Genomic DNA, 8,167 nt, shown 5'->3' with positions numbered 1-8,167 from the left:
TCAGCAGGTTAATACCTGTCTGGTAGTGGTTCTCTATCTATCCTACTCTTTTCAGTTCAGCAGGTTAATACCTGTCTGGTAGTGGTTCTCTATCTATCCTACTCTTTTCAGTTCAGCAGGTTAATACCTGTCTGGTAGTGGTTCTCTATCTATTCTACTCTTTTCAGTTCAGCAGGTTAATACCTGTCTGGTAGTGGTTCTCTATCTATTCTACTCTTTTCAGTTCAACAGGGTTAATACCTGTCTGGTAGTGGTTCTCTATCTATCCTACTCTTTTCAGTTCAGCAGGTTAATACCTGTCTGGTAGTGGTTCTCTATCTATCCTACTCTTTTCAGTTCAGCAGGTTAATACCTGTCTGGTAGTGGTTCTCTATCTATCCTACTCTTTTCAGTTCAGCAGGTTAATACCTGTCTGGTAGTGGTTCTCTATCTATTCTACTCTTTTCAGTTCAGCAGGTTAATACCTGTCTGGTACCTGTCTGGTAGTGGTTCTCTATCTATCCTACTCTTTTCAGTTCAGCAGGTTAATACCTGTCTGGTAGTGGTTCTCTATCTATTCTACTCTTTTCAGTTCAACAGGTTAATACCTGTCTGGTAGGGGTTCTCTATCTATCCTACTCTTTTCAGTTCAGCAGGTTAATACCTGTCTGGTAGTGGTTCTCTATCTATCCTACTCTTTTCAGTTCAGCAGGTTAATACCTGTCTGGTACCTGTCTGGTAGTGGTTCTCTATCTATCCTACTCTTTTCAGTTCAGCAGGTTAATACCTGTCTGGTAGTGGTTCTCTATCTATTCTACTCTTTTCAGTTCAACAGGTTAATACCTGTCTGGTAGGGGTTCTCTATCTATCCTACTCTTTTCAGTTCAGCAGGTTAATACCTGTCTGGTAGTGGTTCTCTATCTATCCTACTCTTTTCAGTTCAGCAGGTTAATACCTGTCTGGTACCTGTCTGGTAGTGGTTCTCTATCTATCCTACTCTTTTCAGTTCAGCAGGTTAATACCTGTCTGGTAGTGGTTCTCTATCTATCCTACTCTTTTCAGTTCAGCAGGTTAATACCTGTCTGGTAGTGGTTCTCTATCTATCCTACTCTTTTCAGTTCAGCAGGTTAATACCTGTCTGGTAGTGGTTCTCTATCTATTCTACTCTTTTCAGTTCAGCAGGTTAATACCTGTCTGGTACCTGTCTGGTAGTGGTTCTCTATCTATCCTACTCTTTTCAGTTCAGCAGGTTAATACCTGTCTGGTAGTGGTTCTCTATCTATCCTACTCTTTTCAGTTCAGCAGGTTAATACCTGTCTGGTAGTGGTTCTCTATCTATCCTACTCTTTTCAGTTCAGCAGGTTAATACCTGTCTGGTAGTGGTTCTCTGTCTATTCTACTCTTTTCAGTTCAGCAGGTTAATACCTGTCTGGTAGTGGTTCTCTATCTATTCTACTCTTTTCAGTTCAGCAGGTTAATACCTGTCTGGTAGTGGTTCTCTATCTATTCTACTCTTTTCAGTTCAGCAGGTTAATACCTGTCTGGTAGTGGTTCTCTATCTGTCCTACTCTTTTCAGTTCAGCAGGTTAATACCTGTCTGGTACTGGTTCTCTATCTATCCTACTCTTTTCAGTTCAGCAGGTTAATACCTGTCTGGTACTGGTTCTCTATCTATCCTACTCTTTTCAGTTCAGCAGGTTAATACCTGTCTGGTAGTGGTTCTCTATCTATTCTACTCTTTTCAGTTCAGCAGGTTAATACCTGTCTGGTAGTGGTTCTCTATCTGTCCTACTCTTTTCAGTTCAGCAGGTTAATACCTGTCTGGTAGTGGTTCTCTATCTATCCTACTCTTTTCAGTTCAGCAGGTTAATACCTGTCTGGTACTGGTTCTCTATCTATCCTACTCTTTTCAGTTCAGCAGGTTAATACCTGTCTGGTAGTGGTTCTCTATCTATCCTACTCTTTTCAGTTCAGCAGGTTAATACCTGTCTGGTAGTGGTTCTCTATCTATCCTACTCTTTTCAGTTCAACAGGGTTAATACCTGTCTGGTAGTGGTTCTCTATCTATCCTACTCTTTTCAGTTCAGCAGGTTAATACCTGTCTGGTAGTGGTTCTCTATCTATCCTACTCTTTTCAGTTCAGCAGGTTAATACCTGTCTGGTACTGGTTCTCTATCTATCCTACTCTTTTCAGTTCAGCAGGTTAATACCTGTCTGGTAGTGGTTCTCTATCTATCCTACTCTTTTCAGTTCAGCAGGTTAATACCTGTCTGGTAGTGGTTCTCTATCTATCCTACTCTTTTCAGTTCAGCAGGTTAATACCTGTCTGGTAGTGGTTCTCTATCTATTCTACTCTTTTCAGTTCAACAGGGTTAATACCTGTCTGGTAGTGGTTCTCTATCTATCCTACTCTTTTCAGTTCAACAGGTTAATACCTGTCTGGTAGTGGTTCTCTATCTATTCTACTCTTTTCAGTTCAGCAGGTTAATACCTGTCTGGTAGTGGTTCTCTATCTATCCTACTCTTTTCAGTTCAGCAGGTTAATACCTGTCTGGTAGTGGTACTCTATCTATTCTACTCTTTTCAGTTCTAAAGTGTTAATACCTGTCTGGTAGTGGTTCTCTATCTATCCTACTCTTTTCAGTTCAGCAGGTTAATACCTGTCTGGTAGTGGTTCTCTATCTATTCTACTCTTTTCAGTTCAGCAGGTTAATACCTGTCTGGTACCTGTCTGGTAGTGGTTCTCTATCTATCCTACTCTTTTCAGTTCAGCAGGTTAACACCTGTCTGGTAGTGGTTCTCTATCTATCCTACTCTTTTCAGTTCAGCAGGTTAATACCTGTCTGGTACTGGTTCTCTATCTATCCTACTCTTTTCAGTTCAACAGGGTTAATACCTGTCTGGTAGTGGTTCTCTATCTATCCTACTCTTTTCAGTTCAGCAGGTTAATACCTGTCTGGTAGTGGTTCTCTATCTATCCTACTCTTTTCAGTTCAGCAGGTTAATACCTGTCTGGTAGTGGTTCTCTATCTATCCTACTCTTTTCAGTTCAGCAGGTTAATACCTGTCTGGTAGTGGTTCTCTATCTATCCTACTCTTTTCAGTTCAGCAGGTTAATACCTGTCTGGTAGTGGTTCTCTATCTATCCTACTCTTTTCAGTTCAGCAGGTTAATACCTGTCTGGTAGTGGTTCTCGATCTATCCTACTCTTTTCAGTTCAGCAGGTTAATACCTGTCTGGTAGTGGTTCTCTATCTATTCTACTCTTTTCAGTTCAGCAGGTTAATACCTGTCTGGTAGTGGTTCTCTATCTATCCTACTCTTTTCAGTTCAGCAGGTTAATACCTGTCTGGTAGTGGTTCTCTATCTATCCTACTCTTTTCAGTTCAGCAGGTTAATACCTGTCTGGTAGTGGTTCTCTATCTATCCTACTCTTTTCAGTTCAGCAGGTTAATACCTGTCTGGTAGTGGTTCTCTATCTATCCTACTCTTTTCAGTTCAGCAGGTTAATACCTGTCTGGTAGTGGTTCTCTATCTATCCTACTCTTTTCAGTTCAGCAGGTTAATACCTGTCTGGTAGTGGTTCTCTATCTATTCTACTCTTTTCAGTTCAGCAGGTTAATACCTGTCTGGTACTGGTTCTCTATCTATTCTACTCTTTTCAGTTCAGCAGGTTAATACCTGTCTGGTAGTGGTTCTCTATCTATTCTACTCTTTTCAGTTCAGCAGGTTAATACCTGTCTGGTAGTGGTTCTCTATCTATCCTACTCTTTTCAGTTCAGCAGGTTAATACCTGTCTGGTAGTGGTTCTCTATCTATTCTACTCTTTTCAGTTCAGCAGGTTAATACCTGTCTGGTAGTGGTTCTCTATCTATTCTACTCTTTTCAGTTCAGCAGGTTAATACCTGTCTGGTAGTGGTTCTCTATCTATCCTACTCTTTTCAGTTCAGCAGGTTAATACCTGTCTGGTAGTGGTTCTCTATCTATTCTACTCTTTTCAGTTCAGCAGGTTAATACCTGTCTGGTAGTGGTTCTCTATCTATCCTACTCTTTTCAGTTCAGCAGGTTAATACCTGTCTGGTAGTGGTTCTCTATCTATTCTACTCTTTTCAGTTCAGCAGGTTAATACCTGTCTGGTAGTGGTTCTCTATCTATTCTACTCTTTTCAGTTCAGCAGGTTAATACCTGTCTGGTAGTGGTTCTCTATCTATCCTACTCTTTTCAGTTCAGCAGGTTAATACCTGTCTGGTAGTGGTTCTCTATCTATTCTACTCTTTTCAGTTCAGCAGGTTAATACCTGTCTGGTACCTGTCTGGTAGTGGTTCTCTATCTATCCTACTCTTTTCAGTTCAGCAGGTTAATACCTGTCTGGTAGTGGTTCTCTATCTATTCTACTCTTTTCAGTTCAGCAGGTTAATACCTGTCTGGTAGTGGTTCTCTATCTATTCTACTCTTTTCAGTTCAGCAGGTTAATACCTGTCTGGTAGTGGTTCTCTATCTATCCTACTCTTTTCAGTTCTAAAGGGTTAATATCTGTCTGGTAGTGGTTCTCTATCTATTCTACTCTTTTCAGTTCAGCAGGTTAATACCTGTCTGGTACTGGTTCTCTATCTATCCTACTCTTTTCAGTTCAGCAGGTTAATACCTGTCTGGTAGTGGTTCTCTATCTATCCTACTCTTTTCAGTTCAGCAGGTTAATACCTGTCTGGTAGTGGTTCTCTATCTATTCTACTCTTTTCAGTTCAACAGGGTTAATACCTGTCTGGTACTGGTTCTCTATCTATTCTACTCTTTTCAGTTCAGCAGGTTAATACCTGTCTGGTAGTGGTTCTCTATCTATTCTACTCTTTTCAGTTCAGCAGGTTAATACCTGTCTGGTAGTGGTTCTCTATCTATCCTACTCTTTTCAGTTCTAAAGGGTTAATATCTGTCTGGTAGTGGTTCTCTATCTATTCTACTCTTTTCAGTTCAGCAGGTTAATACCTGTCTGGTACTGGTTCTCTATCTATCCTACTCTTTTCAGTTCAGCAGGTTAATACCTGTCTGGTAGTGGTTCTCTATCTATCCTACTCTTTTCAGTTCAGCAGGTTAATACCTGTCTGGTAGTGGTTCTCTATCTATTCTACTCTTTTCAGTTCAACAGGTTAATACCTGTCTGGTAGGGGTTCTCTATCTATCCTACTCTTTTCAGTTCAGCAGGTTAATACCTGTCTGGTAGTGGTTCTCTATCTATTCTACTCTTTTCAGTTCAACAGGTTAATACCTGTCTGGTAGGGGTTCTCTATCTATCCTACTCTTTTCAGTTCAGCAGGTTAATACCTGTCTGGTAGTGGTTCTCTATCTATCCTACTCTTTTCAGTTCAGCAGGTTAATACCTGTCTGGTAGTGGTTCTCTATCTATCCTACTCTTTTCAGTTCAGCAGGTTAATACCTGTCTGGTAGTGGTTCTCTATCTATCCTACTCTTTTCAGTTCAGCAGGTTAACACCTGTCTGGTAGTGGTTCTCTATCTATCCTACTCTTTTCAGTTCAGCAGGTTAATACCTGTCTGGTAGTGGTTCTCTATCTATCCTACTCTTTTCAGTTCTAAAGGGTTAATACCTGTCTGGTAGTGGTTCTCTATCTATTCTACTCTTTTCAGTTCAGCAGGTTAATACCTGTCTGGTACTGGTTCTCTATCTATTCTACTATTTTCAGTTCAGCAGGTTAATACCTGTCTGGTAGTGGTTCTCTATCTATCCTACTCTTTTCAGTTCAGCAGGTTAATACCTGTCTGGTAGTGGTTCTCTATCTATTCTACTCTTTTCAGTTCAACAGGTTAATACCTGTCTGGTAGGGGTTCTCTATCTATCCTACTCTTTTCAGTTCAGCAGGTTAATACCTGTCTGGTAGTGGTTCTCTATCTATCCTACTCTTTTCAGTTCAGCAGGTTAAAACCTGTCTAGGACAGGGTTCCGCTAGCGGAACTCCTCCCACATTCCACTGAAAAGGCAGAGCGGGAAATTCAATTATTTATTTTTTTGAAATATTTCACTTTCACACATTAACAAGTCCAATACAGCATTTGAAAGATAAACATCTTGTGAATCCAGCCAACATGTCCGATTTTTTAAATGTATTACAGCAAAAACACCACGTATATTTATGTTAGCTCACCACCAAATACAAAAGAGGACAGACATTTTTCACAGCACCGGTAGCATGCAGGTAGCATGCACAAAGCCAACCTAACTAACCTAGAACCAACCTAACTAACCTAGAAACAACTCCCTCAGATGACAGTCCTATAACATGTTACACAATAAATCTATGTTTTGTTCAAAAAATTTGCATATTTGAGCTATAAATCAGTTTTACATTACTGCTACCATCATAGCTACCATCATAGCTACAGTCAGAAATAGCACGGGAGTAGCCAGAGTAAATACAGACACCAACGTCAACTACCTAATTACTCATCATAAAACATTTCAGAGAAATATATGGTGGATAGCAAATGAAAGACAAAGATCTTGTGAATACAGCCAATATTTCCGATTTTTGAAGTGTTTTACAGCGAAAACACAATATATCGTTATATTAGCTTACTACAATAGCTAACACACAGCAGCATTGATTCAAGACAAACGGTAGCGATAGCACAGTTCGACAGATATATGAAATAGCATCCCAAATTTTGTCCTTATCTTTGTTGATCTTCCATCAGAATGTTGTACAAGGGGTCCTTTGTTCAGAACCGTCTTTGTTTGGACCCAGAACGAACTATTTCCCTCTTGAATTAGCAAGCACACTGGCCGCGCGGCGCTAACCTCTCCTTCTTGAACAAATTCCTCCAACGTATCACGTCTAAAGTCCCGAATAAATGTCAATAATATAATTAAACTATATTGAAAAAACATACTTTAGGATGATATTGTGACATGTATCAAATAAAATCGAAGCCGGAGATCATATTCACCTATAACGACGGTTTTCCAGGAGGCGATTCCAGGTCCAACTTCGCGTCTTCCAAAAAAAAATAATGGCGGACCTCTCACTCCAAGAGGTTGTATTCAATCCCAGAACGAGATAATCAAGTCATTTCTGCTCTCACTTCCGCATGACACCCAGGGGAAGGTGTATGACGTGTTTCTACAGTCATAAGTGACATGCCCTTTTATAGACAAGCTCTTGAAGAGAGACCTCGCTTTTTTGAAATCTCACTTCCGGATAGGAAATGGGCTGTAAAAAGAGTTCTGTTTCACTTAGAGAAATAATTCAAACGGTTTTAGAAACTAGAGAGTGTTTTCTATCCAATAGTAATAATAATATGCATATTGTACGAGAAAGAATTGAGTACGAGGCCGTTTAAATTGGATACGATTTTCCCCCAAAGTGAAAACAGCACCCCCTGTCCTTAAGAAGTTTTAATACCTGTCTGGTAGTGGTTCTCTATCTATTCTACTCTTTTCAGTTCAGCAGGTTAATACCTGTCTGGTAGTGGTTCTCTATCTATTCTACTCTTTTCAGTTCAGCAGGTTAATACCTGTCTGGTAGTGGTTCTCTATCTATTCTACTCTTTTCAGTTCAGCAGGTTAATACCTGTCTGGTAGTGGTTCTCTATCTATCCTACTCTTTTCAGTTCAACAGGTTAATACCTGTCTGGTAGTGGTTCTCTATCTATCCTACTCTTTTCAGTTCAGCAGGTTAATACCTGTCTGGTAGTGGTTCTCTATCTATCCTACTCTTTTCAGTTCAGCAGGTTAATACCTGTCTGGTAGTGGTTCTCTATCTATCCTACTCTTTTCAGTTCAACAGGTTAATACCTGTCTGGTAGTGGTTCTCTATCTATCCTACTCTTTTCAGTTCAGCAGGTTAATACCTGTCTGGTAGTGGTTCTCTATCTATTCTACTCTTTTCAGTTCAGCAGGTTAATACCTGTCTGGTAGTGGTTCTCTATCTATCCTACTCTTTTCAGTTCAACAGGGTTCATACCTGTCTGGTAGTGGTTCTCTATCTATCCTACTCTTTTCAGTTCAGCAGGTTAATACCTGTCTGGTACTGGTTCTCTATCTATCCTACTCTTTTCAGTTCAGCAGGTTAATACCTGTCTGGTAGTGGTTCTCTATCTATTCTACTCTTTTCAGTTCAGCAGGTTAATACCTGTCTGGTAGTGGTTCTCTATCTATCCTACTCTTTTCAGTTCAACAG

Source organism: Salvelinus alpinus, chromosome 2 (genome assembly GCF_045679555.1).
Source record: "Salvelinus alpinus chromosome 2, SLU_Salpinus.1, whole genome shotgun sequence".
NCBI lineage: Eukaryota > Metazoa > Chordata > Actinopteri > Salmoniformes > Salmonidae > Salvelinus > Salvelinus alpinus.
This window is presented reverse-complemented; position numbering follows the sequence as displayed.